This window comes from Oncorhynchus keta, chromosome 19, assembly GCF_023373465.1.
Source record: "Oncorhynchus keta strain PuntledgeMale-10-30-2019 chromosome 19, Oket_V2, whole genome shotgun sequence".
Classification (NCBI taxonomy): Eukaryota; Metazoa; Chordata; class Actinopteri; order Salmoniformes; family Salmonidae; genus Oncorhynchus; species Oncorhynchus keta.
In genome coordinates this window covers 33315606-33342535 of record NC_068439.1, presented here as the reverse complement: position 1 = coordinate 33342535, position 26930 = coordinate 33315606, and the positions used below count along the sequence as shown (strand labels likewise).

At 40.8% G+C, this 26930-nt stretch overlaps 1 pseudogene; it reads right to left on the bottom strand.

The window, feature by feature from the left end:
* Positions 1-11499: 11499 nt before the first annotated feature.
* On the bottom strand, positions 11500-26377 carry LOC118397673 (tRNA-dihydrouridine(47) synthase [NAD(P)(+)]-like; annotated as a pseudogene).
* Between the last annotated feature and the right edge of the window lie 553 nt (positions 26378-26930).

The window sequence follows — 26930 nt, the reverse complement described above, 5'->3', positions numbered from 1 at the left end:
TCCTTTCCAGCAACTAGTGGATGACAGCTCAGTAGAGCTTGGCTCTGTTTGTCTCAGCATTGTGAAAAGCCCATTATAGTTTTTACAACTTTAGTCTAACCAGAATTTAGAGTCAGAATGAAATACAAATATTGGATATATACAGGATATTTCCTCAAACTTAGCCAGCCAGGTGTATTTACAACTAAATTTATACTATCGTACTATAAAAATTGGCCTGGTGCATGCCGTTATACCTCTGTGAAGTGGATTATTTCTATAGAACTCCTTCCTGCTTATAGGATGGCTACTTGCCACAGTAAACAAAACACATGTACAGGTAGAAATGTATTCAGTTAGAGAAAACGTGTCATCTTGCAAAGAGCAACATCCCCAGTCAGTGTGTCAGTGTTTTGACCAATGATTTTTTTTAAAATTGGCACACATTCCAACTAACGATTTGCAGTGACCCAATCATAACTTATATTTATCAGATGTGAATTGTACAATTTACCCCCTTACACAACACTATTTGGATATGTGAAATGTGATTTCAAGTTTCTGATTATTTATTGTTGTCTTAGGCATTGCCATCCTCCAATAACTAGACACACCCTAAACAGTCATGGTTGATTTAAAACTGGTTTGGTTTGTCATTAGATCTTATATAATAAGTATGTTCATTTAAGAGTTGACTCACTCCCTAACATTTCCCTGACTTCTACTATGACTCTGAAAGGTGTTCTAGATTCATTGAATCTGTTCTATTGAACATGCCATTACATCCACGATAAAGAACATCCTCTTGTTTTATGTGTGAATGCCATGGTATGACATGAAAGATGAACAGTACATGCTTAGTTTATATTATAATTTGGTAGATGCTTTTATTGAAAGCGAACAACAGTAGAGCATGCATAAATTTGTGTGTGGAGGACTCCAGCGGGAACCGACCCTGGCATTGCAAGCTCCACACTCCACATAATGGCTCTTGGAAAACTTGTAATGTTAGCTTTCACCGATTCAGACATATAAGACTGCATTTTCAAAGTATTTGGACCGGGCCTGTATGTTGAACAATAACTAACCAGAACCTGATAATTTGGCGCCCTCTTGCTGTAGAGACAAAATATGACTACAATAGTGAAGTATTCTGACTGATGTAGCTGGTCTTTGCAGGCCCCCGTTGTCCGGTCTGGAGTGTGAAGTCACAAGCTCTGCTGATCGGCTACTGCTTAGCAACCCAGCGGTGCCAAAAGCCCTGGTCTGCCATAGGCTTTCTATGTAAATTACAATCGTCAGAACGGCCAAAGTTGTTGTGATTCTACCAACAACGACCAGAAACTGGCATGTGGGGAATCGTACGTGACTTGTTTCAGCTTGTTATTGATACCATGTCTTGTTTTGAGGTGTTTTGACTGATGTCATGTCAATGTAACGTTAAATGTCTACGATTGGCTGGCTTGCTAGCTAAACAACAACTGTAACGATGTTTTGAGAGAGAACTGCTCATTGTGCAAACGTATTTGTTTTAAATAAACGTTGGAGAATAAATAAGAGTTCACATATTGTCAACTATGGAATGCAGTTTGGTTATTTGCGTGTCAAAAAAGATACAAACTATTTGATGCGTCAAATAAGCTTGTTGACCAACCAGGACCTGGATAAATAGAACACCGTTTCGACCTTTGTGTGTCAAAAAATATACAAGTCAACACTATTTAATGCAACGATAAGCTTTCTGTCCAATCAGGACCTGGATATGACTGTACGTCACATATTCATTTAACACGGGCATTAATTTTTTACGTAGTTTTATTAACACAAAATAATAAATAAATATATATAACATAATTGTAAAAATAACGTTGATAATAGAGGTTCTTAAACTTTTTCAGCCTGGGACCCAAATTAGAAATGATTTTTTCCTGAAACCCAAGTTTATGAAAATATTAGTAAATTTAAAAAAAGAAAAACTATACGTAAATACAGGTACATTTCATTGCCCTTAAGCCAAAAACAAATAACAATGAAATACCCATATAAATAGCTATGCATATTTATTTTTTCCCATTAAAAACACTCGACATCTGTCTAGGTTGGAACTGTTGCTGTTAAAATACAATCAATGATTTTAAATCTTAACTGGAATAAACTCATTGATCACATCACACAGGTTGAGTTTTTGATATTGCAACCCTAAGTAATAGTAGATGAAAAATGCAGGCGTACTGTACATCTTACTGGAGGAAGTATTGTTGAAAAAAAGTCTAGGTTAGAACTGTTGCTGTTAAAATACAATTTTTTCATGTATTCTGAAATGTAATAAACTGATTGATCAAATCACACAGGTTGTCTATTCTGGGTTTGACAGCACAACACGGAGGTCATGTTCAGCATTGAGTCTGTTTCTGTACTTGTTTTTTAAGTTCCAGTCAAAGGTTTGGACACACCTACTCATTCCAGGGTTTTTCTTTATTTTTCCTATTTTCTACATTGTAGAATAATAGTGAAGACATAAAAACGATGAAATACCACATATGGAATCATGTAGTAACCAAAAAGTGTGTAAATCAAAATATATTGGATTTTTGAGATTCTTCAAATTGCCAACCTTTGCCTTGATGACAGATTTGCACACTCTTGGCATTCTCTCAACCAGCTTTACCTGAAATGCTTTCCCAACAGTCTTGAAGGAGTTCCCACATATGCTGAGCACTTGTTGGCTGCTTTCCCTTCACTATGCGGTCCGACTCTTCCAAAACCATCTCAATTTGGTTGAGGTCGGGGGATTGTGGAGGCCAGGTCATCTGATGCAGCACTTCGTCACTCTCCTTCTTGGTAAAATATATCTTACACAGCCTTGAGGTGTGTTGGGTCATTGTCCTGTTGAAAAACAATGATAGTCCCACTAAGCTCAAACAAGATGGATTCTGCATTGCTGCAGAATACTGTGCTAGACATGCTGGTTAAGTGTGCCTTGAATTTTAAATAAATCACAGACAGTGTAACCAGCAAAGCACCATAACACCTCCTCCTTCTTGCTTTACGGTGGGAAATACAGATGCAGAGATAATCTGTTCACCCACACCACGTCTCACAAAGACACGGCAGTTGGAACTAGAGGTTGACCGATTAATTAGGGCCGATTTCAAGTTTTCATAACAATCGTAAATCTGTATTTTTGGGCGCCGTTTTTGCAGATGTTTTTTTAAATTGTATTTTTACACCTTTATTTAATCTTTATTTAACAAGGCAAGTCAGTTAAGAACACATTCTTATTTTCAATGATGGCCTAGAAACGAGGCAGAACGACAGATTTTTACCTTGTCAGCTCGGGGGATCCAATCTTGCAACCTTACAGTTAACTAGTCCAACGCTCTAACCACCTGCCTCACGAGCCTGCCTGTTGCGCGAATACAGTAAGCCAAGGTAAGTTGCTAGCTAGCATTAAACTTATCTTCTAAAAAACAATCAATCAACGACTGTCGTTGCTCCAATGTGTACTTAACCATAAACATCAATGCCTTTCTTAAAATCAGTACACAAGTATATATTTTTAAACCTGCATATTTAGCTAAAAGAAATCCAGGTTAGCAGGCAATATTAACCAGGTGAAATTGTGTCACTTCTCTTGCGTTCATTGCACGCAGTGTCAGGGTATATGCAACAGTTTGGGCCGCCTGGCTCTTTGCGAACTAATTTGCCAGAATTTTACGTAATTATGACATAACATTGAAAGTTGTGCAATGTAACAGTAATATTTAGACTCATGGATACCACCCGTTAGATAAAATACGGAACGGAATAAACGTTTTGTTTGAGGTGATAGGTCAAATCCGGAAACTAAGGCTCGTATTTCTGTGTGTTTATTATAGTTAAGTCTATGATTTGATATTTGATAGAGCAGTCTGACTGAGAGGTGGTAGGCAGCAGCAGCCTCATAATAGTCAAAGGTATATGGTTTAGAGAGAAATAGTTGACGCGTTATAATTCCTGTAATAACTTGCGGCTGAACTTGAAAGGGGTTCCATCGTTATTTTACCAGAATGTCTCGATCTACTTCAAATAAGGTCTGTTTCGTGCAGGCTCGCCGTTTTGAAACCCGTGTAAATCTCACTAGAATAAGGTAACATTTGTCAAAATATTTTCATAAATCCACTCTACATTTTCTTTTAAATCTTCGCTTATATTTAGCCAATATTGATCAGAGTTACCTTGTCCTATGGATATCTACACAGTTATAAAATTGCCACGGTGGTGTAAGCCTACACGAAACACAGACCTTATTTTAAGTGAATCTAAAAAATATCCTATGGAATAAATTAATGAAGGAACCGCTTTTCAGATTTTGCTAGGTGTCATGGGAATTATGACTCGCACTTTGGTAGTCAATTCTTACCATGTCCATTATTAAAATAGGATTTCCTGCATATAGAAATTACAGTTTTTGTTTTCAACATTCATCACAAGTAACTTAAACTCTATTTTTATTCAAACAGTTGAGAATATTTGTCTCCTAAGAAGACTCTTCAGTATCATTGTCACATCAGAGTTGTGTGTGTGTTTTACAGATGGCAGAGAAAAGCAGAGCACCAGTGTGGGACTATTACATGGAATTGGCACCAGGGAAAGCAAGGTGTCTTATTTGTGATAAAGATGTAAGCATGGGGTCAGCAATGGCAAAATAAAAAAATACCACCAACCTGTGGAATCACATTAAGAACACCCATCCAAAAGCCCATATGTATTATATTATATTAAGTTAAAATAAAAGTGTTCATTCAATATTGTTGTAATTGTCATTATTACAAAAATGTAATATATATATATATACACATACATACACACACATTTTAAAAATCGGGCGATTAATCGGTAGCGGCTTTTTATGTTCTCCAATAATCGGTATCGGCGTTGAAAAATCGTAACCGGTCGACCTCTAGTTGGAACCAAACATCTCCAATTTGGACTCCAGACCATAGGACAAATTTACACCAATCTAATGTCCATTGCTCATGTTTCTTGGACCAAGCAGGTCTCTTCTCCTTATTGGTGTCCTTTAGTAGTGGTTTCATTGCAGCAATTTGACCGTGAAGGCCTGATTCACAGAGTCTCATCTGTTGATGTTGAGATGTGTGTTACTTGAACTCTGTGAAGCATTTATTTGGGCTGCAATTTCTGAGGCTGGTAACTCTAATGAACATATCCTCTGCAGCAGAGGTAACTCTTGGCTTTTCATTCCTGTGGCAGTCCTCATGAGAGCCCATTTTTATTTTACCTTCATTTAACTAGGCAAGTCAGTTAAGAACAAATTCTTATTTTCAATGACGGCCGAAGAACAGTGGAAGAACGGCCTTGTTCAGGGGCAGAACGACAGATTTTTACCTTGTCAGCTTAGGGATTTAATCTTGCAACCTTTGCGGTTACTATTCCAAAGCTCTAACCACTAGGCTACCTGCCGCCCCAGTTTCATCATAGCGCTTGATGGTTTTTGATCCTACATCCTACTTACTACCCAATGGCTATCACTGCCACATTTGTAACAATGTAGCAATGTCTGTTGACCAGTCTCATAACAACTTTTGCTTTTTCTTTTCTCCCTGTTGGTAGGACTTGGTTTTCTGTTGGAGCGATTCCTAACTGAACTGTCACCCTGGCCATGCACTGACTGTACTAATGAGGCTTCCTGACAGGTCAGTTCTTTGATTGCTTCATTGCTCGCATCAATTTTACTCAGTAGAGGATTGTATTCATTTTGTTTTTGGACTGTTGTCCGTGAGGGCTCTGCCTGTGCACATTCCTATCTGCTATCCCCGTTATCCTCACTCAGTACTGCGTTCACTCGTGTGGGTGTGAACTTACGTGAAATCCTGGCCTTTTGCATGCGTTCGCTTTCATTGCCCTGGGCAATTAGCATTTTCTCAAGCAACAGTTCATTACTGGTGTTAATATTCTGGAGATGCACTATCATCTCTCCCCTGACATGATCATTTATTCATCCTGTAACAATGGCCTGCAGGCATTGGCTCTTGACTAACTCTGTGCCATATTTCAGTCCTGATTGGGCTTGAGCTGAGGCGGATAACACTTTCTGTCTCAGGTCAAAGACTCGGACTAGGAAGTCCAAGGCAGACTCTCCCGGCTCGTGTTGCTTTAGTCATCTTGTGATACAGTTCAGTTGCATCCTTCTCTGCATGTGTCCTCAAGATTTGCCTTAAGTGTGTAGAGTGTCATGTCTGTTTTTCCCTCCAGATAACTCCTCATTTTAAGTCCTGGGCTCACAGCTCTGGTTACTGCTTGTATGATTTCTAATTCATGGTACCCTTTTCTCTGTCCATTTTCAATCTGATGTCCTAGCCTGCTGAAGCTGAGCTTATCTTTCTGATTCTCATCTCCTATCTGTCCATGGATTTTAACGTCTTTATAACTAGACATACTCATTCCATTCGCTATCTGTGGCGGGTGCCTTTCTGGAGCTGATACCATTTCTCTGCTGGGCTGAGGACCCCCTCCCTCTTCTTTTCGTTCTGCCGCAGCTCCCATCTCTCCGCTGGGTTCGCTGTCCACTTTCATCATTGGCGCCGACTGGCTGGGACTTGTAGGCAGACTTTTCACATTATCCTCAGAGTCCGATATTCCTTTGATTTCGTATTTCAGTTGAATCAGTCAGGACATTCCTTCATCCTCTGATTCCATTAAATCCTCCTTCTCACAGTAATCTTCCATCAATTTGCACCGCAAAGCGCGACGGCTCTTTCCTTTTACTTCAGTCATCTACACTTCCTATTCCACAACGTACACACAAGTGCCGTAAATTGTCCTCAGTTAAAGTCCATAAACTCTGCTCGATTTCATCCAACGTTTCCCTCTCTCAACTCATATTGGTCCTACTCACGTGGCAACAACGTCAATGCAGGCAATGGCAAGATAGCTACAATCTTCTTTGGCTACTCTCCCAATGTCTCTCACTCGTTGTCCGTTCCAGGAATATGGGCTGGTGCTCACATGAAAATAAATCTCAGCGGTGCCTACACATTTTTTACCCCTTCTATGAGCTTGTAATATAAATTTAAACGCGGAAGGTACGGTTTACTCCACCTTTAATCGTGTCAGCACATGTAACAGAAGTTTACAGCCCTTTTTTTGTTTCTTATTCTTCCTCTCCCCAATTCACTTAAACTATATTTCTTTATTTCCCATGGGCTTCACCAGAGTACCCCCTAGTGGCTGGAATACAACTGTATTAAGCCCCTTTACACATGCAGTTAGTTACAAACCTGCTAGAGTTAGCGGCAGGTGGACGAGCAATATCCACCGTAATAGTACGGATGAAGCCTTAGCTGGAATGTGAAGCTAACTGAAGCTGGTTATAGCTTTAGAACCCCCTGAGTATATATCGTTTGCTTCGTAGGATTCCCGGCTGGTGGGTATTCCAGAAAGAGGGTTTAACATTTCCGGCTTCGCTTTAACCAGTTGAGGGAGTCCGGGATTTGTTGGTTCCAGAATGGCTGCTTCTCGTTTAAATAGGCCCAATTAAAGCCAATTTTTCCCTTGGTCTGGCAATGCAATCCAAAGGCTCTGTGTGGAGGCTAAATCGAGCTTTGTATCACATCGCTATGTGTCTCCCACATTTTGTAACAATGCGCAGTAGTGTAAAGTACTTAAGTAAAAATGCTTTAAAGTACTAATTAAGTCGTTTTGGGGGGTATCTGTACTATTTATATTTTTTACTACTTTTACTTCACTTACATTCCTAAAGAAAATATTGTAATTTTTACTCCATACATTTTCCCTGACACGCAAAAGTACTCGTTACGTTGTAAATGCTTAGCAGACCAGGCCAATTTTGAAATGCATGCACTTATCAAGAGAACACGTGGTCATCCCCTACTGTCTATGTCTTGGCGGATTCACTAAACACAAATTCACTAAACACATCTTTTGTAAATAATGTCTGAGTGTTGGAATGTCACCCTGGCTATAAAATACATTTTAACAATGTATGTTAAACAAGAAAATGGTGCCATCTGGTTGGCTTAATATAAGGAATATTTGATACTTAAGTATATTTTATCCATTTAATTTACTTTTGATACTTAAGTATATTTAAAACCAAATAATTTTTATTCAAGTAGTGACTTTCTATTAAGGTATCTATACTTTTTCCCCCCATTATTGACACTGCGGAGGACTCCACATAGCTCCGTATTGACACTTCCTTCACAACAGCTCTGCTCTTCTCAAGAAGTATGAATGCCCTGTCTTCTGCATAGGCCTTATCACAGTAAATGCTGTATGGCCACTGCAGATGTCAGATTGACCATGCAGAGCCTTTAAGCGAAGCACAGATTAGTTGATCGGACAACTGGCGGGTGAGTACAACATTCAAAAAGGTTGTCATGTTGATGGCAGAAACAAATGATAGAGAGGGAGTCAAAAGACCGAACCAAAAATTTCACAAGTCTAGAACAAGAAACAATTGTAACATACAATGAATATGTTCACATATTTACCAAAAAAAGAGAGGGAGCCTGGCAGAAAATAGCAGACAAAGTAAATGTGCAAGTGAAGTGGCACTATTCCAATATCTAATAGGCCTAGCTTACACACATGGCTTAGCAAAGCATTGCTGGCAGTCAACTGACCGCAGCCTACTGTACCCGCTATTATGCAAAAGTCCTCTTTGATTATATGGACAGCTTGAAGGCCAGGGAATGCAACAAAGACATTCAAATATCTCTCAATGCGAGGCATTGCCAAATCGTTCAGAAATGTACAGGAAACTTCCCGTGGTAATTAAAAAAATAAGTAATACATTTACTTTTGTAGTTTGTAGGCCTATAGCAGTCAGAGCGTAACTGCTTTGGGTTACATTGGCTATGTGCGGGTTGAGTAAATTGTTCAATAATTTGTTCCCGTTGTAATGCACGGCGAACAGTGCAGGCTCAGATGTTAATTGGATTTTCCGCAAAGGGACAGGCTATAATGACGAACAAAAATCTGATTGTTCGTCTTTTATACTGATAACAAGTTCAAACAGGTGCCATTAATACAGGTAACGAGTGGAGGACAGAGGAGCCTCTTAAAGAAGAAGTTACAGGTCTGTGAGAGCCGTGTCTGTCATGGTTGAAGTGTACCTATGATGAAAATTACAGGCCTCTCTCTCATCTTTTTAAGTGGGAAAACTTGCACAATTGGTGGCTGACTAAATACTTTTTTGCCCCACTGTACCTGCTGGAGCGCGTGCTACAGCTGGGTGCTGCTATGGTGACCAGCGAGCTGAGATAAGGGGGGACTTTACCAAGCAAGGTCTTGTAGATGACCTGGAGCCAGTGGGTTTGGCGACGAGTATGAAGCGAGGGCCAGCCAACAAGAGCGTACAGGTCGCAGTGGTCGGTTGTATATGGGGCTTTGGTGACCAAACGGAATGTAATTCATGTAAGTTGTAGTTAATATTTAAAAAATTAGTTAATATAAGTCAACATGCAATCATAACTGACTGTAGCGCATATAAAGCACTCACAAGCTACCGGCGGCTGAAATCACAATCATCGCAGGATGAATGAGTGAAGAATATCCGGGCAAGGGCGGTCCATTTAAAAATCATTCCTTCCTCGCCCTGCAAGTGTATACTCGTCAGACTTAATGATACGTCATCAGAAGTGTCCACTTAATTTGAGGGCTGAGGGGATAGGGTGTCTTAAGTGTTTGGAATGCAGCCAATGTGTTGGAGGAAACACCTTTCAAATGGCATCCGGGGTCAGCCCGCAGGCACACACCCTCTCCACTTACCCTCGCCTTATGCCCTTGAGGGAATTCCCGTGGCCATCTTTGTCGTCGGTCCAAATAATTAGCCAGGCAAGGGAAGTTTGCAAAGCCCCAAAGCCCTCGTTTTTGATTGAGTTTACAGTGTACAATTATGTTCACTTCGGGCCTGAAATGCCCCATAATTCAATTTGTGATGATTGTACATACGCTAAGACTTAAAACCTCAACGTCAATATGGAGAAGTCAACATACAAGTGTATGTAAAAACGAATGTAAATAAGGTAGAAATTGTACTACTAATGCACGACGGCACAAACGTCTAGTAACAGTAATGTTTGTGTTTGGTTAGCTTTTGGAAATTGTAAAAATAAAACAATTTCCTTCTTCAGAAGTTCCAGCTAAGCAAGCTAACATCAGTTAGCAAATTAATTTGTTAGCTATCATACAGTAGACATATATTAATAATTATATAGTTAATATAAGTAGACATGCAATCATAATTGACTGTAGCGCATATAAAGTCGGTACACTCACCCCCCCCCCGTTTGACCTCCTCCTTTTCTGCAGCAACCTGTGATCCGGATCAACAGCATCAATGTAACAGTATTGCTTCCGTCCCTCTCCTCGCCCCTACCTGGGCTCGAACCAGGGACCCTCTGCACACATCAACAGTCACCCTCGAAGCATCGTTACACATCGCGCCACAAAAGCCACAGCCCTTGCAGAGCAAGGGGAACCACTACTTAAAGGTCTTCAAGAGCGAGTGACGTCACCGATTGAAAAGCTACTAGCGCGCATCACCGCTAACTAGCTAGCCATTTCACATCGGTTACATCAGCTGTAACTATGATCTTACCAAGTTTGATAGGGTTGTGTGGTGTACAGACAGACTGCTCAGCAATGCCCAAAGACATGGATGGCCAAACAATTACATCTCGCTCCTTTCTAGTCCTTTCCAAACTCACTGGAGGACAGTGTGGCGTACTGGTACATAGCTGCTTGAAGATGTTTGGGGGTGGGGAGATTTCTATTTTGCCCACGCTACAGACAGCTATAAATCCGGTCCACTAATACAGGACTAGTAAAAGCCCTGTGCACTACTTTAGTAAGAACTTTACTTTATTTTATTCAACATTTTCACGGGGGTGCTGCATCCTCCCCCCAACACCCCTACTTCCCACGGCTATGTACTGGATTGCTGACTTCTATGACAAGGTGTGTGTGTGTCAGTCCCTAAGACTTTTTCTGGAGGAACCCTTTTGGCGTTGACTCAACTTTCTGTGTGCTCTACACTGCTGCGCTGTGATCTGCTGGGGATGGTCTGTGCTGTGATCAGTGTAAACATGAAGACCAGAAGTGACCAAGGCCCGGTCTCCCTTAGGCATCTTAAGTTCATTGTTCGAACCATAGGATCCCATTGTTAGAACCTTGGGATCCCATGGTTCTAACAAGCTTAGCCTTAAGATGCTTTTGGGAAAAGATCAGTTGTATTTTCTATTTTATTTTTTTCATATACAGTATTTATTTGGTGCAATGGTAAGAAAATACATTTCCAAGTAAAAGATACACACCACTCCGAATACATTCTTTATAAATAATTTACATAAACTTACTGTCATTTTTAAATCACTCCAGTGTATTACTCATGTAATAGGTAAAGTACATTCATGGCTGTTGACTTGAATAAAATAAATAAAAGAATGAAAAAAGCTTTACCATCATAACATTTTGTTGAGCATTCACACACATTCATTTGTAAGCATTTGTCTTATGCTTGGGCAGAAAGTTGATATTCTTGGGTACATATGTCCAAGCAGCATTCCACTGTGGAGAAGGGAACATATGATTGACTATTATTAAAAACCCTTTTCCATGAAACTATTCAGCGTGTTGTGTGTAGTTGGAAAAGATATTCAGCTGATTTTTAAAAAATGAAACACGTTGCGAGCTCCTATTTTATTTCTAGACATTAACTAGGGACATTGTTCTCTTCTCCCCTGCAACTCTTCCCCAGGTCCTTAGTGTACACGAGAGAGCGAGTGAGGAATGTGCCGGTCGAGCACTGGTTCTGTATGGCTGCTTTTCATTTCATGGACAAGTTTGCAAATAAATAATATATACAAATTATAAACTTACTCATGATATACAGTACCAATCAAAAGTTTGGACATACCTCCTCATTCCAGGGTTTTTCTTTATTCTTCATTGTAGAATAATAGTCAAGAAAGACATCAGAACTATGAAATAACACATGGAATCATGTAGTAACCCCCCCCAAAAAAGTGTTACATCTAAATATATTTTATATTGAGATTCTTCAGAAGCCAACCGTTGCCTTGACAGATTTGCACACTCATGGCATTCTCTCAACCAGCTTCATGAGTCACCTGGAATGTGTTTAATTTAACAGGTGTGCCTTGTTAAAAGTTAATTTGTGGAATTTATTTCCTTCTTAATGCGTTTGAGCCAATCAATTGTGTTGTGACAAGGTAGGGTTGTCATACAGCTCAAACTCAAATAAGCAAAGAGAAACGACAATCCATCATCACTTTAAGACATGAAGATAAGTCAGTCTGGAACATTTCAAGAAGTTTCTTCAAGTGCAGTCGCAAAAACCATCAAGCACTATGATGAAACTGGCTCTCATGAGGATCGCCACAGGAAAGAAAGACCCAGAGTTACCTTTGCTGCTGAGGATAAGTTCATTAGTTACTAGCCTCAGAAATTGCAGCCCAAAATAAATGCTTCAGAGTTCAAGTAACAGACACATCAACACCAACTGTTCAGAGGAGACTGTGTGAATCAGGCCTTCATTGTCGAATTAATGCATAGAAACCACTACTAAAGGACACCAATAAGAAGAGACTTGCTTGGGCAAAGAAACACGAGCAATGGACATTAGACCGGTGGAAATCTGTCCTTTGGTCTGATGAGTCCAAATGAGAGATTTTTAGTTCCAACCGTCGTGTCTTTGTGAGATGCAGAGTAGGATGGATGATCTCCACATATGTGTTTCCGACCATGAAGCATGGAGGTGTGATGGTGCTTTGCTTTTGACACTGCCAGTGATTTATTTAGAATTCAAGCCACACTTAACCAGCATGGCTACCACAGCATTCTGCAGCGATATGCCATCCCATCTGGTTTGTGTTTAATGGGAGTATCATTTGTTTTTCAACAGGACAATGACCCCAAACACACCTCCAGGCTGTGTAAGGGCTATTTGACGAAGAAGGAGAGTGATGTAGTGCTGCATCAGATCACCTGGCCTCCACAATCACTCGACCTCAACCCAATTGAGATGGTTTGGGATGAGTTGGACCGCCGTGAAGGAAAAGCAGCCAACAACTGCTTAGTATATATGGGAACTACTTCAAGACTGTTGGAAGAGCATTCTGCATGAAGCTTGTTGAGAGAATGCCAAGAGTGTGCAAAATAGTGGCTAACCAGGGGTGGGATAAATTAAATGTTGCGTTGATTACAGAGTAGATGGGAGCTTGTGGTGTCTGTTAAAACCTCTTAGCGTATGGATCCCGTTAACGGATCAAAATCGACAACATCCCGTGAAGCTGGAGCTCACCAAATTCAAATGACAAAATTGTAATATTAAACATTCATGAACATACAAGTGTCCTACATCATTTAAAAGCCTAACTTCTTATTAATCCAACCGCGTTGTCAGATTTCAAAAATACTTGATGGCGAAAGCATACCATGTGATTATCTGAGGACAGCGCCCCACATACAAAAGCATTAATAACATTTTCCAAACCAGCAGAGGTGTCACAAAAGTCAGAAATAGTGATAAAATAAATCACTTACCTTTGAATATCTTCCTCTGTTTGCAATCCCAAGGGTCCCAGCTACACAACAAATGGTAGTTTTGTTCGATTAAAGTCCTTCTTTATATCCCAAAAAAGTCAGTTTAGTTGGCGCGTTTGATTCAGTAATCCACCCGTTCCACTAGTTCAACATGCATACAAAGGAATCACAAAAGTTACCAATAAACTTCGTCCAAGCATGTCAAACAACATTTTTAATCAATCCTCAGGTACCCTAATATGTAAATAAACGATAAAATATAAGACGGAATGTAGTATGTTCATTACCGGAGGTAAATAATGAGGTGCTCACCCTCATCCACGCGTGCCACAAGACTACACTCAAAATGATAACCACCTTGAAAAACAACAACTACAACTACTAATTCCATTTTTTTTAAACAAGCCTGAAACACATTCTAAAGACTGTTGACATCAAGTGGAAGCCATAGGAACTGCAATCTGTGAGCTATTTATTTGTATATCCTACAGACAAGCGTTGAAATGGACTGTGACCTCAATTTTTTTTAAATCAATTTTTTTTAAATTCTGGATGGATTTTCCTCTGGTTTTCGCCTGCAATATCTGTTCTGTTATACTCACAGACATTATTTTAACAGTTTTAGAAACTTCTGCGAGTTTCCTATCCAATGCTACCATATGCGTATCCTAGCTTCTGGACCTGAGTAACAGGCAGTTTACTTTGTGAACGTCATTTATCCGAACTTTCGAACACTGCCCCCTAGCTCTAAGAAGTTTTAATGACAGTTTGCGGTAGAACACGTGAAAATTGCATGTACTTACTCATAGGTGGGCTGCGAGCTACTGGTAGCTCACAATTGACCTGTTGCAGACCCCTGGTATAGAGGTAATCTATACTAATTCAAACCAACTGACAAATGTTAATGGGACTATTTTTACAGAGCATTAACTGTCCATCTCTCCTTATCTTATTGACTTGTTAAGAAGCCACCATATACAGTCCTCGAGAACAAGGGTTGAGACAGACATTGCTCTTGCAACCTCCTACCAAGCAATTCTGTATTGGAAGTTTCAACCACAGAATGAGTCAAAAGATCAATGTGAATGAAAACACGCTGACTGCCAAAAGAACCTAGGTTAGGATAGGCAACAGTGATCCTCACGTAATCTTGATCCAGTGCCCTAAGTGTTGACATGCCATGAGACCCCAGGTAGTCCCTGCCCGTGTAGTAGGGTGGTCGCCCGTTGATCCTCTGTGTCACTCGTTCCAACAGCCCAACTGGTATGTACCTACAAAGGAGAGAGGTTTAGATTGGCATGTCCACATTAAATATGTTCAATAATATTTTAAGTGGTTGAACTCTACGTTTTGTGGCAAATACAGTCCTGCAGGTTCTCTTCAATAATTGTTTGTCCTCATCTACATCAATCTATTGATCAACCTATAATGCACACCAAAAAAACAAATGAGCATGTTTCTAAGTATTACTACAAAGTGTGAATACCACCTGATACTTCCTGTCTATACGAGTACACACCTGCACATGAAGGTCAGCCACTCCAGCAGGAAGTTCCTGGTCTTCTCCAGGCCTAGGGTGTCCGAGCCCCAGTGCTCCAGGCCGTAGTGGGTGAAGTCAGTCCAGCCTCTCACTGGACGAGATATCCCAGTCCCGCCTCTCCTTGATCTTTGTGAAAACTAAGGGCTTGATGAGGGCACTCCTGCAGGAGAAGAAAAGTAAAAGAGACCGTCTAACCCTGTCCAACTTTTTAAGAGTACCAGATGCGTGTGGCAAATTGGAGAGTGCACACGCTGTTAGAGTCTGATCGCAATAATAGAATTGTACCAAATCAAGTCTATAAAAAGGTTGGAGTACTTTCTTTCTTGACAGCATTCCATTTACACATATGGTAAAAGTCACTAACAAGGTGTGATTTGAAAGAACACACAAAGGGCCTTTATTCTTGGAGTTTTTTAAATTTTATTAAACAAATAATAAGTTATTTGTTTAGGTACAAAATATACAAACATCTCATACACAGTAAAGCCATTTTTTACTCTATGATAAGAACAAATGTTTGAAGCAGAGCATCAGTATCAAATAAACATAAACATAATAAAAACGGGGAAAAAACTATGATAGGAAACAGTGGGTGAGAACTAATCTTCTGGAGACCTTCAAATGTTCAGGAAATCATTTCCTAGACAGATCTGCCTGGTAGCTAGCAGATTTAGCCTTACACAGCAGTGCATCAGGGTAGACTTCTCGGTGGCAAACAGTTCCTCTGGCAATCATTGAAACCTTGGTAACGAGGGCACTCAGCATGTCTGTACTGAGGGAGGCTCTGTACTGGGTTTTGTTCTTGTAAACGAGACTGAATATTTGTTCGCAGTCCGCATTGCTGTGGAATATGACCAATATCCCCAGCATCACAGTCAAAAGGTGGGAGTAGACCAGGCCATGTTTCTGACATCTGCATAGGTTTTCAGATCCAGCTTGCCTTGGCCCCAAGTTTAGTCTCTATACTGTAGTAGAGGAACGCTTGGCACCTCTCAAACAGGGCCAATGACTAGCGCCAGCTCACAAGAATTGGCTTTTTAGGCACGGTTCCTAATCATCACTTAAAGCTAAATCATTTTGAAAACATAAAAACAAATGATTGCATCAACACAGACCGCAAAAACTGTCTACACTAAGCTTAAGTAGGCTACTGCAAAGGGAATCTGAACACTGTTCCCTTGAAGAGTCCGGTGTTTCAGCCTGAAGAGTCCGGTGTTTTAGCCTATTTCTGTAAAACACATACATCATTTAAGATTTTCAAAATTGATAACATCTCAAATCTAGTGCAAAGGCATTTTAGAAGCATTGCCTCTGTAGATAACTCCCAACTCCATTTAATGCCAAGATGTTTATATTTATTTTTTATTATAATTTTGTAATGCTTTTTGTGACGTGAATCATAATTACAGTTACAGTCTATCAGGTTTCATGATCCTCGTAATGTTAGGTGGGAAATACAACTTTATGGGACGCAGAATTAAATGTATATCACACTCGCACAAACGCGACCAGTTAAATTTCATATTTGCATTTAATTTCTTTCCCTGGAAAATGCAAGTGAACTGCTGGCACTTTAGAACCCACTGAATGTCCATCTTATGTTCGCTAATGTTAGCTTGAAAAAGTTCCGGGCTGACGACACCGCTCGCATCACGTGCGCAAGCGTATCAAAAATAAATGGAGAAATCTAGATTATTCAATTATTGCACCCACACTGCTTGTGCGCAACAACGAGTGTCTGCGTTGCCAAGGGCTAAAATAGAAGTCAGTTATTTTCTTACGCAGATCGCGTAAGTCCTGCCTCTCCCATCTCCTCATTGGTTCATAGAAGCAGGTACTCACGTGCCATCTCCTCATTGGTTATACCCACGTGGGTGAGTGAAAGACAAAATAGGTCGGTGGCAGTAATGCACGTCATTTATGAAAGTTGCCAATCGCAATATAAAGTCAAGAGAAGAAAAAGCCTGGAAGGAGGAGAGATGACTAGAAACGATTTGGTTGACCGTTTTATGTGTGGACTAATTGGTGGAATAGAGGACCTTGTGCATTTCAGGTAAAATAACAACTCAATGTTTATAACCCAGGACAAATTAGCTAGCAACAGCAAGCTAGCTAAATAGGACACATTAGCTAGCAAGTGCAAGCTAGCTAGCTAAATTACCATAAATGTTTAATGCTTTTCGACCTGTCCCCAAATTAATATAATTGGTTCAGAGTTTGTTTTGATATTTTAACCTGCGTGGACATTCTGAAAGTAGTTTCAAGGCAGTAGGTCACATGACCAAGGAGCTACTGACATTTGAAAGTGTGTAAAATCGAGTGAGATGAAAATGGACAAACTAAATGGTGTGCAATATAGAATGGTAGTCAGTGGACATTCCGAACCTTGTTTGAGGACAGTAAGTTACATGACCTAGGAGCTATTGAAATTTGAACCACTGAAAACATTGAAAATTCATGTCAATTGCGTGAGATGAAAATGGACAAACTTAAAGGGTGTGCAATGTGTAGGCCCACTGAGTGTACATGCTAAACCTTGTGTGAAGTCAGTAGGTCACATGACCAAGGAGCTATTGAAATTGAAAAATGTAAATAAATAATTTAAAATAGTGTGAGATGTGAATCAACCAAAAAAAGGTGTGTGCAATGTGTGACTATGCCATCGGGTTAGCTAGAACCAGTTTTGGATGTTTTAGGAGTAATGGTTAAAGAGCTATTGAAATGAGAAAATGTTGATTTGTCACTATGTTGACAGTCCCTAACTGCTGTTGGTGGACATAAGGAAAACTACAGGCGAATATCCTTTGAATATCCAACCTGAATCTGTCTTTACCTCGGTAGCTGACAGTCGGCAAACTCAACATCACAACAAACAGGAGGGACAGACATGGAGTAACTACGTTGAATAATGCTGTATTAATCTCCATGTCCGCTGACACAAACTCCGTACATGTCTGTGTGTTGCAGCTTTAGAATCGGGATGTTATATTTACACAGTGGATTTATTTTTTATTGAAATGTTTTAAAAAATAAATATAATAATAGTAATAATAATCAGGCCCTATTCATTTCTGTGTACCTTTAACTCGGATCTCGTACATGGACAGAGAATTGCGTAGTTGTACGCAAAATGCGTGCATTTTGGCAGGTCTGTTTTACAACCAGAGCTGGAGTCAATTAAAGATGCACTATGGTGAAATCACACCGCCATTTCATGGTTGCAAAAATTCTAATGGTTTGCCTAATTTCACTTTATGTGACAAAACAAGCAAGTATAGTGTAGAGAATCATTGTACCATCTAAACCGCTGTGAAATATATTTTCTATAACCAAACATTTTCAGCTGGTGTACAGAACCGAAAGTAAGAGACGTAAAAATGACCAATTAGCATAGAAATAGCTCACATAGAATATATCTACTGCTTCTTAGACTTGCTTTCAACGAGAATAACAGATCTATAACTTACATTTCTATGTGTATTTGGTCAGCTTGTCCCAAAAAGTAACATATTGCAGCTTTAAGGCAGGGGCTTTCAAACCTCACCTCGGGGACCCCAAACTTTACATGTATATTAACTAATCCACAGCAAGTATACCTGATCACAATTGTCAACTAATCATCAAGCCCTTGACTAGGTGAGTTAGTTCAGGACTACAACAAAATTGTGAAATATCTGGAGGGTCCCCGAGGAGGTTTGAGAACCACTGAGTTAAGGGTTAAGAGACTGAATTGACGTGCGTCCCATCTCAAATCAACCCTTAGCCCAAGGTTCGTACAGACAGTGGCAAGTCAAATTCAAGAACTTAAGTACTTTTGCAAGCACTAATACTTATTTTAAAAGGACCAATTTCTAATAGTTTGTATTATGCAAATGTTTTTAGTCGCCACCAGATGGCAGTATATCACCTCAACCTCATGAAATAATTAAATATGTACAACTCATCACAAGTTCTACTCAATAATATGTGTTTCACTACTTATTTACTGTATACATGAGTGGTAAGTCAGTACTAATGATGTAATTTGAGTAGTGATGAGCAGAGTTTTGGGAGATGCCTACTGGTGAACACACATTTCCTATTCGAATTACTACACAATTCCAGCTTAATGACTATTGTATTTTTATTGGGCATTTGGGATTCTACTACTTAATAGCTAAGAAAAAGAGTCTTGCTCAGACTGGCAGCTTTAATGTCGCCGGTCGGGAGAAGGGCGGGTGGGCTGTGTGAGGTAACCTGCACGTGAACGGCCACCAGAACGGCAGGAGCATGGCTGCCCCTTGATAAAGTGAATGAGGCAAAAAAGCTCCGGAGAGAAAAAGTCACAATGTAGAACTGGAGCCAGTGCAGGATGTAGCGTTGTCTTTCCCCTTCCAGGGCCGATTCACCCATGCTAGCAATGTCAAAGTCCGACGCATTTACTGCACCTTACACTGTGTGGGTTGGGTCCAGTGATGTAGTGGTAAAAGAAAAAAAATGGGTAAACTAATACTGACCAAAAACTTAAAACACAACATGAAAAGTGCTGATTCTATGTTTCATGAGCTGAAATAAAAGATCCTAGAAATGCTCCATACGCACAAAAGGCTAGATTTAATATATTTTGCCCGGCATTTTAGCTATTGATGTGACATTTGGCAGGCCTAATCAGTCAGTTCTGTACCCGCCTGACTGAATGGCAGTGTGGGTGGAATGAGCAAGCTCATCTGGCAACCAGAGCACAAAACACATTGAAATATACCTTGTGCGAACCTTGCCCAAGCCCCTCATCAAGCCTCCCTATGCACTTGTGTAGATCTGAAAGAATTGGTTAAGAGTAAGCTATATTCTATCCACTCAGCCTCAGAGCACACTCCTCTGATCGGTCAAATGACGTGAAATCTAAAGTACGATGCATTGCATTCGGAAAGTATTCAGACCCCTTGACATTATCTACATTTTGTTACGTTACAGCCTTCTTCTAAGATGGACTAAATAATTTTTCCCCTCATCAATCTACACACAATACCCCAGAATGCCATAGCAAAAACAGGTGAAGACATTTTTACAATAGGTATTCAGACCCTTCACTCAGTACTTTGTTGAAGCACCTTTGGCAGCGTTTACAGCCTTGAGTCTTCTTGGTAGACACTTCAAGCTTGGCACACCTTTATTTGGGGAGTTACTCCAATTCTTCTCTGCAGATCCTCTCAAACTCTCAGGTTGGATGGGGAGCATTGCTGCACAGCTATTTTCAGGTATCCCCAGAGATGTTCAATCGGGTTCAAGTCTGGACTCTGGCTGGGCCACTCAAGGACATTCAGAGACTTGTCCCGAAGCCACTCCTGCATTGTCTTGGTGGTGTGCTCCGGGACATTGTCCTTTTGAAAGGTGAACCTTCACCTCAGTCTGAGGCCCTGAGCGCTCAATCAGGTTTTCATCAAGGATCTCTCTGTCCTGACTAGTCTCCCAGTCCCTGCCGCTGAAAAACACCCCCACAGTATGATGCTGCCACCACCATGCTTCACTGTAGGGATGGTGCCAGGTTTCCTCCTGACGTGATGCTTGGCATTCAGGCCAGAGTCATGTCATGTGCCTTTTACTTAGGAGTGGCTTCCGTCTGGCCACTCTACCATAAAGGCATGATTGGTGGAGTGCTGCAGAGATGGTTGTCCTTCTGGAAGGTTCTATCTCCACAGAGGAACTCTGGAGCTCTGTCAGAGTGACCATTGGGTTCTTGGTCACCTCCCTGATCAAGACCCTTCTCCCCTGATGGCTTAGTTTGGCTGCGCGGCCAGCTCTAGGTAGAATCTTGGTTGTTCCAAACTTCTTCCATTTAAGAATGGTGGAGGCCACTGTGTTCTTGGGGACCGTCAATGCTGCAGAAATGTTTTGGTACCCTTCCCCAGATCTGTGTCGACACAATCCTGTCTCAGAGCTCCTAGGACAATACAATTTTTGCTCTGACATGCACTGTCAACTGTGGGACCTTACAGAATCATGTCCAATCAATTGAATTTACCACAGGTGGACTCAAATCAAGTTGTAAAGACATCTCAAGCATGATCAATGGAAACACGATGCACCTGAGCTTAATTTTGAGTCTCCATGCAAAGGGTCTGAATACTTATGTAAATAAGATATTTCTGTTTTTTTATACATTTGCAAAAATGTCTTAAAACCAGTTTTTGCTTTGTCATTATGTGGTTGTGTGTGTCGATTGATGAGGGAAAAAAAGATTTAATACATTTTAGAATAAGGCCATAACGTAACAAAATGTGGAAAATGTTAAGGGGTCGGAATACTTTCCGAATGCACTGTCTTTTCTTTTCCATTAAGATACTAACCTTGCCAGCATAATACCCGAAACTTCAGTCTCTCTAGCCTTCATGGTGTCATCGTAAAACAAAATGTCCCCATTACCTACATAGAAGAGATATTAGGTTTAACAGGTGCTCACACAAAGATGCATGCACGAACATACACACTTTGTGAGATTGAGACGCCGGCAACCTGTCCTCAATTACAGAGTTTACCACTCGCCAATGTTCAATCAATAATGAATAAACTTGAACTCAGTGTGAGGGACATCAGATCCTGCAGCATACATTGTTTCAATGAGACTTGGCTTTCCTTCAACAACCAAACGGATTATATACAACCAATAGGTTTTACAGTTTATCGAGGGGACAAAACAAGGGCGAAGGGCTCCATTCTATGATCAGCAACAAGTGGTGCGACAGGGGAAACGTATAGGAACTTGCAAGGTTCTGCTCTCCCAATTTGGAATACTTAGTCATCAAATGTCGCCCTTTTTACCTTCCAGAGAGAGTTCTCAGGGATTATCGCCATATGTGGCAGGTAGCCTAGCAGTTAAGCTCTTTGGGCCAGTAACCAAAAACATTGTAGGTTATGTCACATTTTACATTGTTGGTCCTGTCACACAGTTATGCCACATTTATGAACCCTTTATAAAGCATGACATAGGGTTAGAGATAATTTGTAAAACATTTGTGGTATTTATGAAACCTTTATAAACTGCACGTCATTTAAAGCGGGACCATTATCTTTATTGTTTCTTTCACTTCCCTTTGGCCTGCGCTGTTGGAGCTCGGAGTTTAAGAATTTCACTGTTATTACATCTGCATCTGACTAATGAAATCTCCAAATCTAACTCACCAAAGAGTGGGATGGGGCTGGCAAATTCGGAGAAGGTATTAATGTAGTCCCAGTCAGCTGACTTGGTATAGCACTGTTCCCTGGACCTGCCATGCAGCTGCATAGATACTTTAAATTACTCTTATGCTACACATCCCTGACACAACCAAAGACCCCAACAATACACAACAGTTTACTTGGGCTAGATCGATTTAGGATTCAGCATTACATTCTGACACACGTACGGTGATCATGGACACCACCCACTTCATCTCTGGGATGAGTTTGTGCGCGATGTTGGCCTTATCCTGAACGCCGGTACAAATCTTGACAGTCAATGGAACATCCAGAACCAGAGGACAGAACAACCAAGTCCCTTTACATACCAGAACTGAGTTCAAGTAATATTTATTTTCTTTCAAATGCTTTGAGCGTTTTATTGAGCCTGCATCGAGTGCAACATCTCCAATAACATAGTTGAGCAAATAAGGAATTATTCTATATATAGAAGCATCGCTTAGAGTTCATTCCTCGGATGATTTGCTCAAACTTGTTGGTGCACGTCATCAGGCCACAACCTCCGCCCTAAAGAAAGGGAAGACCATATTAATCATCTGTTTTAGAGGGCTGGTTTCCCCACACAGATTAAGATTTATCCTGGATTTAAAAGCAAGCTCAATGGAGAATGTCCATTGAAATACCTTATTTCGGTCCTCACGTGATAGGTTCCTCACGTGATAGGTTCAGAAGTTTATGCCTTCTTGCACACAAAGTCAATGGGACACCCCGAGCTGAAGTCCACAAAGTCCACGTCGGTTTTGTTGTTGAGTTGCTCTGTACATCTGGTCATTGCGTCAAGAAAGCATCTCTCCACCTAAAATTTTAAATTATCAGACTTTTAGTACAGACCAAGGCCCTAAAGCTAGAATCCTTAGTTGCTACATGTTTTTTTTTTTGTAGCAACTAAACGCATAGATTCTTAAGTAATATAAGTTGTAAATGCCCCATGAGCTTAGTTCAACTGCTGTACCCCACCAGAACCCCTAATATAAGCTCGTTTTACTCCAATGTTTTAAACAAAGTAAATGTAAACAAACACTATAGCCTCTAAACATGGTTAAAATTGTAATTGTATTATTCTATTATCATTTTGGCATTATTATCAGCCCTTGCATCCATAACTCTGTCTATCCCTCAGCTTTTTTCAAAAACATAGGTGGGGTGACTTTGGTATTGTTTCAATACCTTTACTTTGAGCTCAAATTCCCAGGAGGACAAATCTGAAATGGACGAAAATTATCCCAATCTTTCCCATTTATTTCAAATTGAGGCAAATAGCTAGATCCACACAACAAACGAGAAATAAATCTGAAACTTTGGAGTGATCTACTACCACTTCCACGACTATCACTTTTAGAACCGGCATGGGGTGGAACAAGCTTAAGCATACTGCCCAGAACAAAGTGCAATGGACAGGAGTTATCGATGGCCTATGCTCCTCGAGTATTCAGATTATCATTGCTAATCAGTTTTTAAAAAAAATACTAATCTAAGTATTACTTTCAGCCTGGTCTTCGTTCTCGTTTTATTCGATAATTCTAAAATACATAATGCAGAACACAACACACAAAATCATAGAGTATATGAAGCACAAAGTTGTGATCCTCTTTGGAGTATGGTTATGTAACCGATGTGAAATGGCTAGCTAGTTAGCGGTGTTGCGCGCTAATAGTGTTTCAATCGGTGATGTCACTTGCTCTGAGACCTTGAAGTAGTTGTTCCCCTTGCCCTGCAAGGGCCGTGACTTTTGTGGCGCGATGGGTAACGATGCTTCGTGGGTGACTGTTGTTGTGTGCAGAGGGTCCCTGGGTCAAGCCCAGGTAGGGGCGAGGAGAGGGACGGAAGCTAAACTGTTACAGTTTACATACAGTTGACATATCAAGCACATTGGGTCGGTTTCCAGGACCCAGAAGAAGCTTATTCCTGGACTAAGAAACTATTTTAAAAATAGATTCAGTTGAGCTTGGGTTTCAGTCCAGGAGTAGGGATAATCTAAGTCTGGGAAAGTGGCCAATTCTGTTCCAAGGACCAATTTACTGTTGTTAAGGGTGCAAGATACAGCTTGTCTTTGAAGTCCACCTTTAGGAAGAATAAAAACAATATTCATAAATGTACTATTTGGTTTATATAACTTCTTAATATTAAAATGGGTTGTTAATATTTAAATGAGCCTAATATACAAAGTGCCACTCAGATCCCTGACATGCAAGACAAAAAACCTTGCACTGTGTTTCAGACGAACAGCTCAAACGTACCAGCTTCTTTTCACATTGTAGTAGCTTTATGACATCAGCATCAGTCAACGCACAATGGTCTTCACTAGAGCCAGGTCCTCCTGGCTAACCTGCAATTTTTCAAAAGGTAAACAACTTGTCAAGGAAAAACCTCTAGACACCATAAAATAAATTCACAGTCATTGGAAGAGTATCCCCCCCTTTCAAAAAATGTAAAATGATTATTATTATTATTGATTTTTTTTAATCGCACAGATCTATTATATTTCCTAGCCAGGCAGTTTTTTCCTTGCCACTGTCACCAGTCACCTCTAATTGTTATTCGAAGATTAAGGCCCCTACCTGAATTTGTCCAATAGAAACTATTTTTGTTGCAAACCATTTTCTGTTACAAAACATTTTGCTATGGTGTGTGACTAATGAATACAACCCAGGCAACATACCGTTCCCACATAATGGCAGAACCACCCAGCCTTACCGTTCTCTGCTGCTGCAGCTTTTTCCTGCTTTGTGTCCACCTTTGAAAATGGTCTTCGTGTAGGCGTCAGACGCTGTAAAGGGGACCACCTTGTTGTGGAAGCGCCACTGCATGTCCTTGTCCAGGCTATTCCTCACTGGCGTTCTCCTTTCCATGGCTTTCACATGCTCCTCGTTCACCAGGTTTTTGAGGTCAGCGCTGGTGTTGGCCCAGGCAAACTGGCAGCTCAGGCCGTAGTGCCACTTACCAAAAGTGTCAGAGGTAGCAGCGCTCTCCAACATCGGTGGGCTAAGAGGCCATGTTTATTTTACCTTTATTTAACTAGGCAAGTCCGTTAAGAACAAATTCTTATTTGCAATGACGGCCTAGGAACAGTGAGTTAACTGCCTTGTTCAAGGGCATAACGACAGATTTTTACATTAGCTGTGGGATTAAATCTTGCAATCTTTTGGTTACTAGTACAATGCTCTAACCACTAGCCTACCTGCCGCATGTACACCACAATGTTATGGAAGAACTTGCAATTGTCGCCTTAGACACATTTGGCCTCACGCTCCTGGGGGGGGGGGATATTAAATTGGTGTTGATAAACAATTAGGTCTACAGGAAACTCAATTGAGCATGCTCCTGATAGGTAAAGGGAAAACATCACTGAATGACTTGGTGGGATTTCTAAGATGGAAAGTCCCAGGTTGCATGAAAAGTAGTTGGCCCTTTCATCTATCCCCTAAAGTGGCATTCCTACCTGAATAATGGAAGGACAGTCTGTTTTCTTTGCTCGTGGGTTTCATGTGCGGCCTGGACTTGTCCTGCCCTCGCATTCGCTTGCTGTCCGGTTTCCCCGTCCTCTCCTGCTCATCCGGGTCCACTTTCATTTTTTTCCCTTGAGGCTCTTCCATAGAGTCCTCTGTCGTCTCCTTTGGTCCTGCATCACCGCTGGCCTTGTCACCGTTAGGACCCTTCCCTCCAGTAATTCATGGAACTTTTCTTTCGTTGTGAGAAACCTGAAAAACAGAGAATGCTAAATCACATTGACATATAATTGAGACAATTCAATAGGTATGGCTAATACTTTTAGATTCCCCTTTTTGGTGTGATATTTTTAATTGTGTAGTTTCTCTCATTGATGCCTGTTCCATCAGTATTCATGTCAGACTGGTGATGGTCTGGGGCAGGGGTGGCCAGTTATATTCACATAGGGCCATTGTGGGTGCAGGCTTTTGTTCCAGCCAAGCACACTTACTGAGTTGTAATGGCAGCTCTGCCTTTATCAGTCCCATTCATCCCATGCACATGGCTTTCTGTGGCTATATTTGGGGTTGTCTCAGTCTCCAAAAATCTCTCTGAAATAAACATCTCATGAGACTAATGATTATATGTGGACATCTATAAGTACCTAGGTGTCTGGCTAGACTGCAAACTCTCCTTCCAGACTCATATCAAACATCTCCAATCGAAAATCAAATCAAGAGTCGGCTTTCTATTCCGCAACAAAGCCTCCTTCACTCACGCCGGCAAGCTTACCCTAGTAAAACTGACTATCCTACCGATCCTCGACTTCGGCGATGTCATCTACAAAATGGCTTTCAACACTCTACTCAGCAAACTGGATGCAGTCTATCACAGTGCCATCCGTTTTGTCACTAAAGCACCTTATACCACCCACCACTGCGACTTGTATGCTCTAGTCGGCTGGCCCTCGCTACATATTCATCGCCAGACCCACTGGCTCCAGGTCATCTACAAGTCCATGCTAGGTAAAGCTCCGCCTTATCTCAGTTCACTGGTCACGATGGCAACACCCATCCGTAGCACGCGCTCCAGCAGGTGTATCTCACTGATCATCCCTAAAGCCAACACCTCATTTGGCCGCCTTTCGTTCCAGTACTCTGCTGCCTGTGACTGGAAC